General features: G+C 37.5%; 1 protein-coding gene across 4 annotated transcripts in view; it reads right to left on the bottom strand.

Moving 5' to 3' along the window:
- Positions 1-17,980, bottom strand: part of LOC101436717 (sulfotransferase 1C1) — a 37,863-nt gene extending 19,883 nt beyond the window's left edge. For all 4 annotated transcript variants that reach the window (XM_058278296.2, XM_058278299.2, XM_058278297.2 and 1 more), the window contains exon 1: positions 17,742-17,980. The gene's annotated coding sequence lies outside the window, so the exon portion shown is untranslated. The remainder of the gene's footprint in view (positions 1-17,741) is intronic.
- Between the last annotated feature and the right edge of the window lie 2,242 nt (positions 17,981-20,222).

Raw genomic sequence — 20,222 nt, 5'->3', positions numbered from 1 at the left:
TGCAAAAGACAAAGACAAAGAGAGAATTCTGAGAGCTGCAAGAGAAAAGCAATGCATAACATATAAGGGATATCCAATAAGATTAAGTGCTGATTTCTCATCAGAAACCATGGAGGCAAGAAGACAGTGGTCTGATATATTTAAGATACTACAAGAGAAAAACTTCCAGCTAAGAATCTTATATCCAGCAAGACTGTCTTTCAGAAATGAGGGCGAGAGTAGACGATTCACAGATAAACAGAAACAGAGAATTTCAAAGGAAGAGACCAGATTTTCAAGAAATACTAAAGGTATACTAGAGCCTGAAAAGAAAAGACAGGAGAGAGGGGTCTGGAAGAGTGTCAAGAAATGAAGAATATATCAATGAAAGTAACTAAAAGTGTCAAAAGAGTGGTGAAAATAAAATATAACAGATAAAACTCAAGTAGTCTAGAATAAACTTAACAAATGACATAAAGCACTTGTATTCAGAAAACTGCAACTCAATGTTAAACAAATCAAAAAAACCCTAAATAATTGGAAGAACATTCCAAGCTCATGGATTGGAAGACTAAATATCATTAAGATGTCATTGCTACTCAAATTGATATACAGATTTAATGTAATACCGATAAAAATAACACCAGCATTAAAAAAAAAAATTAAAACACAATTATTAAATTTATTTGGAAGGGTAAGGAGTCCCAAATACTCAGAAACATCATAAAGAGGAAAAGTGAACTCTCATCTCCAGACTTTAAATCATAATACCTACCTATAGTGGTAAAAACAACATGGTACTGGCCTAAAGACAGACACAAGAGACCAATGGAACTAAATTTATGGTTCAGAAACAGACCCTCACAGGTATCCTCAAGTGGTTTTTGACTAGCTGGTTAAACTCACACAGCTCAGAAAGAACAATCCATTCAACAAATGGTGCTGAAAGAACTGGATATCCATAGTTGAAAGAAGGAAAGAGGACCTCTATCTCACACCTTATCCAAAAATTAACTCATAGTGGATCAAAACACTAAAAATAAAAGCAAGAACCATAAAACTTCTAGAAGAATTACTGAAAATATCTTCAAGACCTGGTGGTAGGTGCTGGATTCTTAGAGGAGACAAAAGGAGGACTGAGTGGACTACTAATGTTTAATGTATGCAGAAGTTTTAATTAGCTTCACTGTAAAAGTGGAAATGTATAGAGTGGATGGTAACACACAGTGAGCAACAGCAAGTTTATAAATGGGGATGTGACTGAAAATGGTGGTATAGGTATGTAAATGCCAACTAACAGAATGCTTGAGAATAATCTAGATACTGTATAGTATAGTAAACCAAAGGTGGATGAGAATTGTGGTTGATGGTACAGAGGCAAGAGTATTCTTTGTTAGTTAGAACAAATGTATATCATTATGAAAGGTGTTGGGAATGTGGAGAAGCATGGGGAAAAATACAGCTGAAGTGACCTATATGGGCTGTGGTTAGTAGTAATAATATAATATTCTTGCATCTATGCAAAAGATGTACTGTGTTGATGCTGAGGCAGTATGAAAAATGTCAGCCAAATGTACACTATGGACATGGCAATAATCAGATGACATTATTTTATCTGTAGCAAATGACACACCACATTGTGGTGTGTTGAAAGAGGTGTGCTGTTTGGGAATTCTGCGCGTGTGCAGATTGTTTTATAGTTTACGACTTCTGTCATAAAAAAATATATTTAAAAAAAATAATAGGGTGAGTTGGGGGAAAATACACCAAATGTAAGATAAGAACTATGATTAGTAGTAAGATTTTGACAGTGTTCTTTCATATTTTGTAACAAACATGTCATGAAAATCCAAGGTGTTGGTGGAGGGTTGATGTATGGGACCCTTGAATGATGTTTTGCATGTTTGCTTTGTAAGTTCACAACTTTTACTATACAGTTAATTGTTTATGTATGTTCATATATAAATGATATAAAGATAATAATAATCTGATTGGTTAGGGGAAAAATCTTGTTTATAGTAATATCTTGACAATGCTCTTCAATCATTGGTTAAAAAGGTTTAAAAACAATGCAAGTTATTGGTGGTAGGGTGAGATGTTATATATGTTTGTTTTGTAAGTTCACAACTCTTATACATTTATTGTTTATGTATGTTTATGTATCAGTAATATATTTCAATAAATTAAAAAAATATATACAAAGGAAGTAAAAAACAAACAGAATATACTAACATTCCTGAAGGAGAAATGGGAAGCTTTAGCAAAAGCCAACCAATAAGAAACCCATAGATTAAAAAGAGAAACTGACTACAAAATAAACACATAAAAAAATCAGATGCTAAGACACCAGAAAAAATTACAAGCCATACTAAGAAACAGGTAGATATGGCCTAGCCAAAGGAACAAATTAAACTTTGAAGTAAAACACAGAATTTGAGACAACTAATCAAAAATATCCAAACAAATTTCCTTAATAAATTCAGTGAGATGGCTAAAGATATTAAGGATATTAAGAAGACACTGGTTGAACACAAAGAAAATTTGAAGGTTTGCAAAAAATAATAGTTACTATGGGAATGAAAGACATAATGGATGAGATTAAAAATATGTTAGAGGCATTCCATAGCAGATTTGAATTGGTTGAGGACAGAATAAATGAGTTGGAGGACAGAGCATCTGAACTTGAAAGGACAGGAGGATAGAAAGAGAAAAGAATGGAAAACATGCAACAGGCTCTCAAGGAACTGAATGGTGATGAAAAACACACAAACATTTGCATTATAGGTGTCCCAGAAGGAGAAGAGAATGGAAAAGTGTCTGTGGCAGTTTGATATAATTTAAGAATCCTCCCCAAAAGAGAATCATTATGTTTGTAAACCTTTCTATTTCTCTGGGTGTGATACCGTTTGAATGCAACAGATTCAGCTGACATGTTTTGATTACATTACCTGTTAATATTAGGGCTTTGATTCAACTTCATCAGTAGGGCATGACTCACATTGAGTCCCCGCCCCTTGGTAGGCTTATATAAAGACACTCACTCAAGAAGATATGCAGGAAAAGAGAGCTCCATAGACATGGAAGAGGAGAGAATTTGGTCATTTTGATCCTGCCATGTGACAGAAAGGAGAAGGCTCAAACAGCAAAAGTCCTGGGAAGAAAGAGAAGCCATTTGCCTGATACTTTGCAGCCAAAGAGAGCAAAACAGCTGAGAAGGCCCATGAGAGCAGGCAGATAGCCTGCCATCTTGCTTCAACATGTAGCAGCTGCCTTTGTTGAGAAAGTACCTCTCATGGTACCTTGAGTTGTACTGTTTAGTGCCTTGTAACTGTAAGCTTTTACCCCAAATAAATGCCCTTTAAAAAAGCCAACAGATTTCTAGAACTTTGTATCAGGACCCTTTTGGCTAACTAATACAGGGGCAGAAAAAATACTTGAGGAAATAATGGCCCAAAATTTCCCAACCCTTAAGAAAGACATAAATATCAATATCCAAGAAGGACAACACACCTCAAACAGAACAAATCTGAAGAGATCTGTTTCAAGACACCTACTATTCAGAATGCCAGATGCCAGAGATAGAGAATTCTGAAAGGAAGAGAAAAGTAATTCATCAATACAAGGGATACTCAGTAAGACTAAGTACCAGTTTCTCATCAGAAATCATGGAGGCAAGAAGGCAGTGCTATGATATACTAAAGGTTCTGAAAGACAAAAACTGCCAGCCAATAATTCCTTATCTGGCAAAACTGTCCTTCAGAACTGAGGGTGAGCTTAAAGACTTCACAGATAAATTAAAAACTAAAAGAATATGCCACCAAAAGACTGGATTTACAAGAGTGTGGAAATGAATATTATTAGTAAGAGTGACAAAAAGTGTAAAAAGACAGATGATAGTGAGATAAAAAAAAAGGAAATCCAAAAGATATAATCGATAAAGAAACATCCTTTCAGTAATAACATTGAATGTTAATGAATTGAACACCTCAATCAGAGACACAGCCTGATAGAATAGATAAAACAATAACATCCATCTATATGCTGTCTACAAGAGACCAATCTTACATGCAAGGACATAAATAGGCTGAAATAAAAGGCTGGAAAAGGATATTCCATGCAAAGAGTAACCAAAAAAGAGCTAGAGTAGCAATACTAATATCAGACAAAATGGACTTCAAATGCAAAACTGCTGTAAGAGATGAAGAAGGGCATTATATGCTAATAAAAGGAGCAATTCATCAAGAAGAAATAACAATAATACCTATTCATGCACCTAACAAGGGTGCCCCAAAATACATGAGGCAAACAGTGGCAATACTGAAGGGAGAAATAGACATCTCTACTATATAGGTGGAGATTTCAATATAGCACTTTCATCTTTGGCTAGAACATCTGGACAAAGGATCAATTAAGAACAGAGAACTTGAATAATGTGATAAATGGACTAGATCTCATAGACATTGATAGAACATTACACCCCAAAGCAGTAAGTTATACGTTCTTTTCGAGTGCACATGGATCTTTCTCCAGGATAGATCATGTTGAGCCACAAAACAAGTCTCAATAAATTTAAAAGAATTGAAATTATACAAAACACTATCTCTGGTCTTAATGTTATGAAGCTGAGAGTCAATATCAGGTGAAGAAAGGGAAAACTCACAAATATATGGAGGTTAAACTACACACTCCTAAACAATCACTGGGTTAAAGAAGAAATCATAAGAGAAATACGTAAATATCTCAAGATGAATGAAAATGAGAAACCAACATATCAAAACCTATGGGATGTAGCGAAGGCAGTGCTGAGAGGAAAATTTATAACTCTGAACATTTACATTTAAAAAGAGGAAAAAGCTAAAATCAAAGATCCAATTGAACACCTGCAGGGACTAGGAAAGGAACAGCAAACTAATCCCAAAGTAAGCAGAAGGAAAGATTAACAAGCTCAACAAACCCTTACAAAGGCTCACAAAGAAAAAAAGAGTGACAACCCAAATAAATAAAATCAGAAATGAAGTTGGTGGGGGGCATTACTACTGACACCAACCGAGGCTATAATCAGTGGAGCAGCCTAAGATGAAGCAACAAGGAAAGGGTGGAGATAAACTGTTTGCCTGATCTCCCACAGCTTAACTCAGGGAGAATGTGAGCATGGAGGAGAAAGTAGAGGCTGGCTGCCATTTTGCCTTGCCACATGGCAGGAATCCAGGATCGCCAGCACCAAACTTTGGTAAGCCAGCATCTCTGATGATATTTTGATATGGACCATTCACAGGCTTGGAACTGTAAACTTCCACCCTAATAAATTCCCATTATAAAAGCCAACGTATTTGGCATGGGCAGCGTGTGGCAAACTAAGGCAATGTGTATTTTAGGTTATTATTTCTATTGTGCAAAATTTTCGATCTTAGGAGTTCTGGCTGTGAATTTGATGCATGACGATTTTGGTTCAAAACATTTGATTGATCTACAGAAGATCATTTTGATTGTGACTATGTAAGTTGTAACAATGGATTGTTTTATGTGTAGGTATTATTGTTAAAACCAGGGATTGTTAACAGACACAGAAAATGAATCTGAGGCAGGCTGGTTTAGGGAATGAAAAGACGAATCTGGGACCTGGCAGAAAACCATGGCTGTAAAACATATGACTGTGGGAACCTTCCCTGAGGGAAGGACCCCACAAGATGGCTGCTGGAAGAACCTTATGAGAATTCCTCATTTGGAATGGGATTTCATTTGGGATCAAGGGAAAGTCCTGGATATTCTCAAGGGGACTTGCCATTGGGTCCCCAGGGATTTGAATTGATGGTAGGGTAACCAGTCAAAACAGCAAATAGGTGGGACTCCTCCCCCTGAACACTAACAAGGGGTGGGGTAATCAATGGTTTAAAAAGCAAAGGCATATACTAAAATTGCCCTGATTTTGTCCTTTCTTGCTCTGCCTGGACCAAAATGCAGGTATACCTGGAGACTTGTAATCTGTAATGGGGATTTGTACTCTGTAAATCAGCCCTTTTTAGCCCTTTTTCTCTCTACCTGGGCCATCCTGCAAATATACCTGGAACTCATAATCTGTTATTTTCTCCCATTTCTCTTCTCTCCTTTTCTTAATAAACTACTGACCTAACTAAACTGGCATGTATTTAAATTTTTTTTTTTTGTAACATAGCCAAGAACATAGAGATAATCTGCCAACAAATCCTAAATTAGGATGGACATTAGATGTGATTACGATGACATAATGACGGTCTGTGGTTGTAGGTCTACAAAGATGTGGTGAGGAATTAGAACAATATGGAGAGGGGGCATTTGGTACATGGACTCTGCCTAGTCATGGTAGAAAAATACTTTGACTCCAAGCCTTAAAATACCCACAGGAGTCTGTGCTCACCTCTTTCACACAATTAAAGAGCTCCCTAGACACTGAGCCTCCCCAGGGAAACTTTCTCCACTCCCCTGGAGCAAGAATATCAGAGTTTTCTCTGGAGCAGAGAGGTGGATTCTGGGTTGGGTCAGGCCCAAGTGGTGTAGCTACCTGAAAGGACCCTCTTCACATTTGTATCAGTCATCAAGAATAAAATTCAGATCCTTTGGCCTGGTTTCCCCAAATTCTTTTAAGTGGAGTGCATGTTGGACTGCCTGAGCTTTGGCTTTGTTTTGAGGTGCCCCTGCCTGAAGTTGCTTAGGGGCTGTCCTTCACCTTGTTTCCAAGGCTGAGGACCAGAAACTAGCCTCTGTTTTTGAGGGTGGAAGTTATGTATACATTTATTCTTTACTGTGATTTGTTCAGGACCATGTTTCACAAAATGCCTTGTTTAATTTATTAGTGTTTCTAGAAAGAAAAGTTCTACTAAAATTGTTTTCCTTTGTAGAACAGTTTTTTTAAAAAATTAGGACTTATTTTGAAAAATTCTGAATTTAATTCAAATATTTGCCAATGCCTTACAAAGTAAGGCAGTATTCATAGACAATTGTTCTGATCAGAAGGCTTAGAGAAGTTTCTGGAACAGGAACATTCAACAATTTCTCATTAATGGATGCTTTTGACTTATCTAACCAAAAACTGAAACGTTATTCTTTGTACATTTTCATCATATAGTATTAACAAGTTTAGTTGCCAACAAATAAAATACTTAAGATATTTGTTTACCTTAGCCTCTCACTACTGTTATGCTTATCAATTCATAAATTTATGAGAGACTGATTTAACTGTGTCTCCAGTTTAACATTACATTGAAGAGTTATAGACTCTCTAAAAGTCCAGTAGTGATCTCATTTTATTTATTAGAGAAGTTGTGGGTTTCTAGAACAGTCATGCATAAATTACAGGATTTCTGTATACCACCCTATGATTAACACCTTGCATTGGTGTGGAACATTTGTTGCAATTGATGATAGCATATTTTAATAACTGTACTTTAGTCCATGCTTTAACTTAGGGTTCACTGTGTAGTGTAGTCCCAGGGGATTTTTAAAAAAATTATTTTAGTAACATATATATCATCTAACATTTCCCCTTTTATGACATTCAAATATACATTTCAGTCCTGTTAGTTACATTCACAATGTTGTGCTGCTATCGCCAACATCTATTACCAAAATATTTTCATCATTCCAAATAGGAACCTCCAGTGAGGGTGATCTTTAAATAAAGAATGACTTCATTAAAAAATAATTTTCCTCCACCCAAAATGTTCAAGTAAAATTGATGCTTCAGAAATATGTAGTGTGTTTCAGGCACACCCAGATCCACTGTACATATTTTCTTTGACATCCATAATTTGGTTTAAGAAAAACAAAATTAATGGGTTACCATTTCTTGTCAGGATTGTTTTAATAGGGTCATAGAGACACAAACCTTAACCTAATGAAGGGAGTCCAAAGGTGGGAAATCCAAGCAGACCAATGGAGCAGGTAGTTCCCTAAATGGAAGACAAGTTCTGAGTCCTTTTAGAAATTATTCTAGGTTTGGACAGAAATATGACATATTAAAAAAGACATATTTTCCCCTTGTTTGGAGAAATGTGATTCTATCAACCATTTAGAGAAAACCTCAAAGGAAAGAGAGTCTGGTCACTGCTTGAGATGACATTTCATTTGCCCTCACTCCCCCCAACATATCATGTGTTTTACCTGCATTGGATGGTTTCCATTTCCTGAACCATCTTAGAGCTTCCCTCTTTTGTGTACCTATACCTGTACTCCTGGTTAATCAATCTGTGACATTTTTCATGATACTCTAAAATACAATGTCACAGGTCGTTTTTTAATGAGCATTTATTTTTTATTGATTTTTTTTGAATACATACATCAAAAAATATATATAAGAGCTTCCCAGATACCCCACACCCCACCTCCACTCCTCCCACATCAACAGCTTCTTTCATCATTGTGACACATCCATTGCATTTGGTGAATACATCTTGGAGCACTGGGGCACTGCATGGATTATAGTTCACAATATAGTTTACACACGCCCCCAGTACAATCAGTGGGTTATGGCAGGATATATAATGTCCTGCAGCTATCCCTGCAATATCATTCAAGACAATTCCAAGTCCCAAAAATGCCCCCATATCACATCTCTTCTTCCCTGATCCTTGATCATATGTCTTTTAATGCACAGCAAATTATCAGGTTATATCTTGATTTCCACTTTTGACTTTATGTTCTTGAGGTGAAGGGATTATTACATCATTTATCTACTGTTTTAATCTGCCAAAGGTGTGCTGATGCAAAGTACCAGAAATCTGTTGGCTTTTATAAAGACTATTTATTGGGGTAAAAACTTACAGGCACGGCCTTACAGAGTCCAACTCAAGGTTGCTTTCTCACCAAAGTCAGCTGCCACATGTTGAAGCAAGAAAGCAGACAATCTCTGCCTGGTTTCAGCCTTCCTTCTGGGCTTCCTATATCAGTCTTGCCTTTCTTCCCAGGGTCAGCTATAAGCTCTCAGGCAAATGGTTCATCTCTACCTAGGGCCTCAGCTGTTTGAGCCTCCTCCTTTTTATCACATGGCTGGATCAAATTGACAAAAGTTCTCTTCTCTTCCCCTGTTTCTTCTTGAATGAGTATTCATTGATATTGGCCCACCAAAAGGGGTGGGGCCTCAATCTGTGTCAGTAAGCTATTTCAGTAAGGCATGAAGCCTTAAATTGATTTTTATCAGGTAAATTTAATAAGAGGAACCTTACTAAATTTAATACAAAGAGTATCACACCTAGAGGAATAGAATAGTTTACAAACATAACCTTTTCTCTTTTTGAGATTCATAAAATAATCTCCAACTGTCATGACCTTTAAAGAAATCAAATAGATGTAATCTGACTGGAGCATGTAGCACAGAATGTATAGGAGCTTATCCTATAAACTTGGGAAGCATATACTTACTACCTGTACATCTCTTTTATTCCAAGACACACCTTTTTCTGGTGATTTATAAGTGGAACTTAGCAGAGCCTCTGACACCAGAAATATGACCTCTAGGTTCTCCCCGAGGTAAAGACCACTGTAACTCACATGACCCTGAGCTAACACCTCAACCTCCTGTGCTAGAGAATGGGGAACTACAGTTTAGTGCTGTGGTACAAGGACTATCATGGCAGCTAAGTGCCTGCTCAGAGGGAGGCATTTTCCCTTGATGTCTGAGCAGGAAGCAGTTCTTTTGCTAAATGCCCTTGCCATTACATGGTACTGAAAAGAATGGTGAGGTAGGTGCAATAATGGACTACCAACAATGCCCAAATCCAAATCCCTGGAATCTATGAATATGTTGACTTCCATAGTGAAAGAGACTTTGCAGATGTAATAAAGTGAAGGATCTTCAGATGGGGAGATTATTCTGGATTATCCTAGTGAGCCAAAGGTAATCACAAGAATCTTTATAAGAGGGAGGAGGAGGGTCAGCCTCAGAAAAGGTCGTGATGATGGAAGCAGAGGTCAGAGAGAGAAGAACCTGAAGATGCCACACTATTGACCTTGAAGATGGAGGAAGGGACCATGAGACAAGGAATGTGGGCAGCTTTTAGAAGTTAGAGAAAGAAAGGAAGGAAAGAGAATCTTTTTGTGGCAGTTTGAAGCTTTTGTGAATACCAGAAAAGATCATGTTCTTGGAACTAATCTGTTCTTATGGATGTAGGACACTTTGGTTATATTAGATTTAGTTAAGGGATCTTTTGATTAGGTTTCTTTAGGAACTTTGATTGGACTACATCAATGAGGCATGACTCAGGGTGGGTTTTGGCTCTCTTGATGGAATCATACATAAATTGAGAACTGAAAGCAGAAATACACAGAGAAGGACAGCTGCCATTTTACCCTGCCATGTGAGAAAGGACTCCAGGATTGCTTACAGCTGTAGAAAGACTGAGAAACCCAGAGACTGAGAGGGAGGCCTGGGGCTAGAATCAGCAGAGTAGCCTGAGCTGAAGCAATAAGGAGAGGGTAGAGATGAACCATATACCTGATTACCCAGAGCTGAGCCCAGGAATAAAGGGAGCCTGGAGGAGAAAGCAGAGATCAGCCACCGTTTTACTTTGCCATATGGCAGGAGTCTAGGATCCCCCAAAGCCGACCTCTGTTGAGAAAGCATTTCTGATGATATCTTGATTTGAACATTTTCACAGTCTCAGAACTGTAAGCTTTTACCCTAATAAATTCCTGTTATAAAAGCCAACCAGTTTCTGCTATTTTGCTCCCAGCAGTTTTAGCCAATTAAAGGACTCTCCTAGAACCTCTAGAAGGAAGGATGCCCTGATGAAACCTTGATTTTAGGACTTGCGACCTTCAGAACTTTAGATTATAAATTTGAGTTGTTTTAAGCCACCAAGTTTGTGGTAATTTGTTTTACAGTAGCTGCAGAAAACAACACAAATGGTGATCCCATAGGAAAAACAGAAACCAGGGGTTCACATTAGAGCAAATTTGTTACAGTGCTGCAGAAAGCAACACAAATGGTGATCCCATAGAAAAAACAGAAACCAGGGGCTCACATTAGAGCAAATTCGACCAGCAGCAGCATCCAGCTGGAGGCAGTTTTGTCAGAGCATGTCAGAGGAAAGCAAAGTCTTCTGTAAAACCAATTGATAACATCTTAAAAGCAAGTCCACAATCTCTTATTTAGAAATTCTGAAATTCCAAAAGCTTTGAATATAATTGTTTTTTTTTTTTTTTGGTAAATCATTTGATGGCAAACCTGACCTGTACTCATTTGGTAACACAATTTGACCAGAATTGATATGAAGCTATTGATAGTGCCAAGTATCCTACTACTGTGAATTTTGATATGCTTTCACAGGAGGTGCTGTTCCAGACCCCATGGGTGGCATTGCATAATATACGGCATGTTCATCCTATTACCTTTCTTAAGTCAATATATTCTGAATTCTGAAACTCATCTGGACTCAAGGATTTCAGATAAGGGATTGTGGACTGAACTGAAAGAGTGCACATGAAACATCTTCATAAGAGAGGTTGGGAACAGAGATAGAGGCGCTGCAGCAATTGGAAGACTTCCCCGGAGAGGGCCAGGAACAGCAGGAGCTGTGAGATTCCACAGACAGGATGCGGGCCAGACCTGCCCAGAGAGTGGCTCCTTCGGCCATTGTCAGATCCTGCGTGGGGAGCAAGTGGTGATCATTATCCTCTGGCTTCTGGCTCAGCAGTATGTGTACTAAATGTCCATAGTTCTTCATACAGAGTGGATTCAGTTTTTCTCAACAAGTTCTTTTTTTTTTTTTTTTTTAATTTTTTTATTTTTTATTGACTTTGTAATAATATTACATTAAAAATATATATGTGAGGTCCCATTCAACCCCACCCCCCCACCCCCCCTCTCCCCCCCCCCAACAACACTCGTTCCCATCATCATGACACATCCATTGGATTTGGTAAGTACATCTTTGGGCACCTCTGCACCTCATATACATTCTCAACAAGTTCTTTATGTGATTTCATTAAACTTCATTTAAAAAAATTCCTCTTCCAATGTGAATGCTTGTGCCGGATGGCTAGTAACTATAGAAATCTAGATTCTGGTGCCCAGAGTGGACAGAAAGAGATTGTCAGTTTACCTTTCACAACTTACAGAATTCAGTCTGCACAAGGTCAATTTATCTGTATGACTAGACTATATTATCCAATTCGAAGTGTCTGGATATAGAAAGAGAAATAACTCCCAGTCCTAGGTAACATCACTTGAGGAAAGGAAATTCAGGCAGAAGGACATGAATAATATTTTAATATGAGTATTAAAAGTTGTGTTACCATCAGCATGAATATCTTTGTGGTTCTCCATTCCTCTTTGTGATGTGGGATATAGAAAAATTAGATTGAGATCCATGGGAGATTAATTTGAGTTATGAATCTTATGTTTGTTTTCACTTGCTTTTTTCCCTCACTGGACAAAGTAAGTTTTGTTGGTTTATGTGTTATATTTTTAATTTTTAATTATAAATCAAGGTAAATATTCTAAGAGAACAGAAGAAGCATAACAGACACCTATGCATGTGTCAGGGTTTAAAGAGCTGTTGACATTTTGCCATATTTGGTTTTTGTTCTTAGATTTCTTTAGGACAATATCTGGACTTTTATTTATTTTTACCTCTTTTTGAACTTGCACTTCTTGATTTTGAAGATCCATGAGTTTCACAGATCCTGGAATGTTTTCAGTTCTTCACTTACTGTCTTTCTCCCGTTCCATTCTCTCTGTTCTTTCCATTTGGAACTCGACCTACCTTTATGCTTAATCTTTTCATACTGTCTTCTTATCTCTTAGTTTCTCCTGTAGGTTTTCCTTCACTTTGCTAATTTCCTCAACTTTCCTTCTATGTTATGAATTACATTTTAGCTGTGTTTTATCTGCTATTTAGCTCTTTTTCAAGTTTCAATTGTTATTATTTACTTGTAGATATTTTATTTGGTTTCTTATAAATATGCCAGGTTATTTTATATGGTTTATAATTTCTTCCTTTACATATTTTAGATCAGGGATTCTTAACCATTTTGATCCTGTCCTTTGCCAGTCAGGTGAAAACCACAGACCCCTAACTAAGTCTACACTATCCTGTGTATTATTTAATAAGATATATCACACCCACACCAATACATCCCCATAAGAATAATGATTTTTTGAATTTCAATTCAAGCTCATGGGCCCTGATTAAGAACCCCTGTTTTAGATGTATTTATTTTATATTTTGTATCTAACATTTCCAATATCAAATCTTTTCAGGTCTGATTCTGCTGCCAAAAGCTTTTAATACCTCTTGTTGAAAGCATCTTGAATCCCAACGTGTTTTGTAATTTTTTTTGTTGGGCACTTATGACCAGTAACACTTTATATATGGGAATTATTTGAGCTCTAAGTTGCTTCTACTATACCTTGTGACTACTTTTTACAAGTCAGCTGATCCTTACAGAAAAATGCCAACTAATAAATGTATAAGGAATACAGAATTTAAAAAATCACCATTCGATGCTTAAAAACCATTGGATAAAATATTAGAAGAATCTGGTTATTTACATACTCTCAAAGTATCACCCCAGAGATTAAAAAGGGAAAAATGTTCCTTTCTAACAAAGAGATTCCTAGGGATCTCCTTAACTACATATTCTAAACTAGCATTCCTGATAGTAGGACAAACTGAATTTATCAACATGATCTGCCTAGTACCCTTTGTAAAATATTTAACCTGAATTTAATTATGAAGAAATAATCTGACATATCCAGAATGTTAGGCATTTTATAAGACAAATGGCCTAGATTCTTCAAAACAAAACAAAATTGTTTGGGGGTGTTGAGATTGTTCTAGATTAGAAAAGACATAAAGAAATGCAATGCATGAAATTTAACAGGATACTGAACTGAAAAAAAACCCGCAAAACTCCAAATTTTCAATAAAGATATTCTCAGAACAGTTGGGGAAATTTGAATGTATCGTGGACTGTTTCCTAGTGTTGGGATTAGAGAGGAGACTGTCCTTGTTCTAAGGAGATACAGGCTGAAGTATGGCAGGGTGAAGTGTCACAATGCTTGCAACTACATGAAGATGGTTCAGCAAAAAGTGTATATTTTTGGTATACATACGTATGAATATATGCACATATACACATGAATCCATGTGAGGAGAGGGAGAGAGAAAAAACAAATGCAGCAATATTTTATCAGCGGGTGAATCTTGGCGAATGTTTATAGGTATTTTGGGTACTTTTTTTTTCAACTTTTATGTAATATGAAAACTTTCAAAAGAGAAGATAAAATCCCTCATTTGTTTCTCAGACTACCTATGCATTGGTAAGGAGGGTGGCCAGATTTTCTTCTTCTTCCTTCCCAATATCCACACCAGGACAAGAGAGTTTTCTTGCTGCGTCCCTTCTCAGGGTGGATCCTTGTCCCCTCGAGTTCTACCTTTATTTACAGGTTTCTTATCAGACTCCCCGTCTTGTGCAGTGCACGCTTTGTCTCCTAGCCCCCAGACCCCTTTCAGCTGTGAAAATGAGAGTTCATGGTCAGACCACTCCGTGCACAGCCCCACCCCTCCTGCCCCAACGTAGCTTCAAGACTTTCACTAACTTTTCACTTTGGAATTTCCTTACAGTTTTGCATTAAAAAAGAGAAATTTTAAAAATATTTTATCTAGTTTTTTTTTTTAAAAGCTAGCCTGTACAACTAGAGGCTTGTTCAGGGTGTTTACTTCTCCATACACATAACTCTCTTTTTGTCTATGTCTTATGTTTTAAAATATTAATGGCTATATATTCATATCCTATTGAATTGCTGGGAAGTCTTAATATGCTGTTTGTTCTTTCTGCTGATTCTTACTCATAATAGATGGTTTCTGAATGGGCCTTTAATTTTGGGTAGTGTGTTCATTTTCTAGTGTATTTATGTCATTATTTGAAGTAGCCTGATTGAGGGCTTGTCTCCCCAGAGAGGTTTTTGGATATGTACCTGCTGTAGTGCAGTGACATTACTAACTTGTGATTGATTTTTATGTTAATTTATTGTCTTGGGGGTTAGGAAAGTGGATTGTATCATTTGCACTGTTATTCAGGTCCATATTTGCAGTTTCTGAGGATATTTCTTTTCCATCCACAGTTCAGGATGGTAACAGTCAAGCTTCTTTACTCTCTCCCTTTGTGAGGGGCCAGTTTTTTGTAGAACCCTTTGGAGAATCCAACTTTTTATTAGAAAATGTTCAATTTCAACTCCTCTCAAGGGCCTAGGATTTGTCTGCTGTCCTTGCTTAGGTGGAAAAACAGAAGCTTATCCATTCATGAGGCAGTATTTCCCCCCTACCCAGTGCAGCAGCATGGCTGGTGCCAAGACTCTGGGTTTTTGTCCCTTTTTTCCTGGCACCTTTGAATGATCCTTTTTTCTTCTCAGCTCCCTCCTTCCCTCCTCCCTCCCTCCTTTCCTCCCTCCCTCCTTCCCTCCCTCCCTCCCTCCTTCCTTCCTTCCTTCCTTCCTTCCTTCCTTCCTTCCTTCCTTCCTTCCTTCCTTCCTTCCTTCCATCCTTCCTCCCTTCCGTCTTTCCTCCCTTCCTCCCTTCCTCCCTTCCTCCCTTCCTCCCTTCCTCCCTCCCTTTCCTTCTTTCCTTCTTTCCTTCTTTCTCAGCTCCACATTTAAAAGAATCTTTGTTTTATTTATCTAGATTATTTTGGTGTTTGTATTGAGAAGGTTTTTGAGAAATTTGGTCTGTTATATTACTGGAACCAGAAGTTTCTTAATTTATTATTTTTTGCCTAAGTGAAAAACCTATTTCTTTTATAAACTGGCAGGAAAGACCTCTCTAGATATATGTTTCATACTTTTTAAAGTTATTACACTGACTCCAAAAATAAATAACATTTACCTAAAAACAAATTCCTACTTAAAAGATAATCTGAACACAATAAATTTAGTTAAAAATAATTGCATTATTTTGGGCATGGTTTTTCCATAAACCTACAAATTTTTTTATAAACTAAACAATTTCAATAGAATAGAACAACAGTGAAACCGAAGCAAACTTTCCTCTGGAAATCTATAAATACCCTAGTTTCAGCTTTTGGATTGCAGGAACCATGTTATATTCATCCTAGTGCCTCCAAGTGTTTGGTCTGATAACCTGCACAAAGCGGTGTGCAATTTTTGTCAGTTATTAAATGACTTTGAAACTGCTTTATCCCACCATCAGATTGGAAAGGTATCTATTTTCCTCTTGAGTTACAGTTTGGTACCCATCTAACCTTAACCCCAACTGCACATAGTCATTACTGCTACTTTTGGATACATCCCCTGTCCAGACCCTGTGGATTTCCCCATGGGTAAATGAAAGTGGCATGTAGTCTGCTCTCCTGTGCACTGTGAAGGGAGTTTTCGGCCCTCTGGATCTGGCCCATACCATGGCAAAGACTGTGACGGTCGATTTGAGCATGACCTGCCCAGTAAGCCAGCTGCCCTAGGAAATAACACATGGGCCATGTGCAGGATGTACTAGTGTCTGCTCTCCAGTCCATCTGTTTACTGTATCTTCATGTGATTATTTTGGATTCCAAGGCAGAAGGAATGGCTCAGAAGTCACAACTGCTGCAGTCATCCTTATAGGATGAAAGTTTCAGGGAACCTCTGAGCCTGGCTTATCTGAGGTCTAGGTACTTCCAAAAGGCAGCTCCTGGTTCCATTCCAGACTCTTGCCATCTCTCCTGCAGTAGAGTAGTTCATACCACTAGAGTGTCATGAACACCTGTGCTGGGACTCCTGGACATCTAAGGCCCACCTCTTGCCCACTCCCACCACCACTGAGTGTCAATGATAAAGAACTTTGCCAGATCTGTCTGTTGAACCCAGACTGTCAGCTCTAAGTGTCTGTGTTAGATTAGAAATGCAGTTGTCTACCCTGAGCCCTTTTTGGGGAAAAACATTGGGGGTAGGAGACCTTTGGTCAGCCTTGATTGCTTAGCACCCTGACCCTCCTGCACTCTGCAATCTGCTTACATAGGCCCCTGAACTCGCTGCTGTTTTGATGTTCAGTTCTTTTAAAAACAACTTTAGGTGAACGGGCATAGCAATCTGGTTCAGTAATAATGCCCTTAGCCAGAAACCCGGGGACTAGACATACCCTAAGTTGATCTGGGCTCAGCTGAGGAGATCCAAGCTCTGTTTTAGGATAGCCTCAGTTTTTTGACAGATTAAATGTAAATTGGGAGCCTTATCCCATGGAGATGTGCCAGAAATTTTTCTACCTGCAAGTAGGAAGGAACAAACACTTCCTCCTTGTTTGCTCAGAGGGAATTTAAATTAACTCTTGAAGAGAGTTACTATTTAATTTCTGGGTAGAGGAGCAGAAAACTATATATTTTCCCTACTCTTTGGAAAAATATTTTTATCCTCTGTACTGGATGGAGGAAGGGATCAGCTCTTCCCAATTGAGTCTTAAAAAAACACATTTTTTTTTTCATTAGAGAAGTTATGACTTTACAGAACAATTATTCATAAAATACAGGATTCCGATGTACCACCTTATTATTAACATGTTGCATTTGTGTGGTAAAATTGATGAAAGCACATTTTCTATTTGTACTTTAAGCTATAATTTGTGGTTAAACTTAGCGTTTACTGTGTAGTGCAGTTCCATTGATTTTTTTTTTTAAATTTCTTTCTATTACCATATATACAACCTAACATTTTCCCCTTTTAACCACAATTATATTTTGGCCAGGTATCTGTTATCCTTGAAGGAATAGGTAATTCAGTAGGACTTTCAGTCAGTACTCACGAGATTCCAGGCGAGTGGTTTTTCAGGACCGTTTTTTCCTCTCTGGTATTGTTTGACAACTTTACTTTCTTAAGACTCTTTCTCCACAGCACTTCCTGAGATCTGACATCCTGGAACGATGCGCAATATATGACAGTGGGCCAGTTGGAGCAGTTCTTGCATTAATCCTGTCCCTCAGCTCCCTTGATATAGGACCTGCTTGAGGCAGATCAATGGTCAGGCTACACCCAAGCACTGAACAATGGCAAGAGGAAGTAAAGGAAGTGTCCAATGAAAGCTCTGGTCGTCATCTGTAGCCAATCTTTTTGTCAGCACAGTCTGGCCTTGGTTCCAAACTGTTTTGTACTATGACTGCTTATTTTCTGGCACTGACAGTTTATTTTGGAATTAAGTTTCTATTAGGAGCAGCAAATATGTGGCATGGACAGCCTCATTTTCACTTCTATAAATAAAGTGTACATCAATAATTGATCAGGGAATTCTTTCCCAATGAACTCCTATGTCCTCAGAATACTCCTGAACACAGTTTCCAGAGAGTCACTTCCAACTGATCAGAGTTGGTAAAGAGATTCAACCTATTTGTCGTTTCTGATTTATAGTGTCCATAATGCTCTGTTAGAACAAAAACACAGGTTACAAATGCAATGGTACTTTTAAAATTTATTTTAGAACTCCATTTATTGATAATTGCAAACTAAGCATTTTTATTTTGTTTTTCTTGGTAATTAAATCACCTGGATGCCTTAGAGAATTCTCTCATAAAATGTTCTTGTGGACACACTGTGTGGTTATTTCACATATTTGTCAAAATATTGCTTTTCTTTATTTTATAAAGTTATAGCCATCTTTTTTCCTAATGCGATTTTGCATGTTTTTATCCCACTTCCAATTTACAGTGCACTTTTTCTGATTTTTATTATGTTTGTGAGGATCACATAATTTTTGCCCACTTATGATAATTACCATGCAAGGAACTTGTGGATCCTCACTCTGATGCTTACTGAAATAATAAAATAATAAACTAACATTTATTAAAAGCTATTATATATTGGGTCCAAATTTAAGTGCTTACTTATATTAATGTAATTTTAAAATCCTGACCACAGTCTTGCCAGGTAGATGTTATCATTGTTCCCATTTTACAAGTGAGGAATCTAAGGCATAAAGCGCTTAGAAAGCCTACTCAAGGTCACACAGCTGGTAAGGGATTTGAACCAAGGCAGATGAGGTTCAAAACCTCTTAATCATAATACTGTTAATACTCTGTCTGCAATGGAAAGAGAGGCCTCAATTGTAAAAAGGATTAATGCAGCTCAGTGCCAGGAAGTTGACACTGGAAAATGGAATTGGATCTACTGAATCTAGTTCTCTGGGAGTGTAGGATATCTGGAAATTCCCCACATGAATCCACTGCACAACAAGGGTGAAAAAACAATGACACTAAAGGAGATTAGATTATCAAACTTTTGTCTGAATAATATATATTTCAAAATTTTACATGTTAAAATGATAATTTTGGAAGCCTATCAATATACACATACAGTTATATCTATATCTATATAATGTTGCTAAACCAATATCCATAGACATAAAAGAATTTAAATTCTAAAATAGTATGTGTTTGATCTCAATTTACTTCAAATTTGTTTGTTCTTCAAGAGTGAAATGTGAGAAACAGTAAACTTCCTCTTTACAGGTATTGGCATCTTTTGGAACTTTTATGCTCTGGACTTTCAGGGATACTATTAATACTCAAGTCTTGTGCTCCATACCTGGAATGAAAATGGTGGTTATCTGAACAATGTGTGTTTACTTGTGAGTCACCAATAAAGCTTTAAACAATTGTGCTGATTCTGTTGCCCATGTACAAATGCCTTAGCATTTCTAACTGGAAGAGGCAATGGGAGGGATGGCAGAATAACAAAGGGGGAATGATCCAAGGAAGCCAGATTGCTGCTCACATCTGGAGCACAATAGTTGAGAAAGGACATGCTTATTCGAAGGGTACAGGTGAGTGGAATACAGAACATAGAACTTTATTCAGATAATTCTGAAGTAGAAAATTAGTATGGAGTTTTTATGCCTCAACTTTATAGGTAGATAGGTTGCCTTTATTTGTTCATTTACTCATCCATCCATCCAACAAATATTCATTGAGCACTTTCTATGTGCTAGGCATTACTTGTGTGTTGGTGTTGCAGGGGTGAAACTTCCAGTCTAGTGTGGGGAATTAGATAATAACAAAATAATAAACCATATTGTTGCAGGGGTTTGCAATGAAGGAAAAAAGGAGACTTATTGACGTCAGAATTTGGACCTGAAGAGTGAGAAGGAGTCAAGCTGGTGAAGAGACTTGACCAGGAAGAGGGAAAGGTGGGCTCTAAGACCCTGAGGCAGAGATGAGCTTGGCTGCCTGCAGAACTAATAGAATAATATCAGGAAAGAGTGCCAGGGGATGGGATCAGAAAGGGAAAAAATAAT

Source organism: Dasypus novemcinctus, chromosome 17 (assembly GCF_030445035.2).
Source record: "Dasypus novemcinctus isolate mDasNov1 chromosome 17, mDasNov1.1.hap2, whole genome shotgun sequence".
In the NCBI taxonomy this organism is placed as follows: domain Eukaryota; kingdom Metazoa; phylum Chordata; class Mammalia; order Cingulata; family Dasypodidae; genus Dasypus; species Dasypus novemcinctus.
This window is presented reverse-complemented; position numbering and strand designations above follow the sequence as displayed.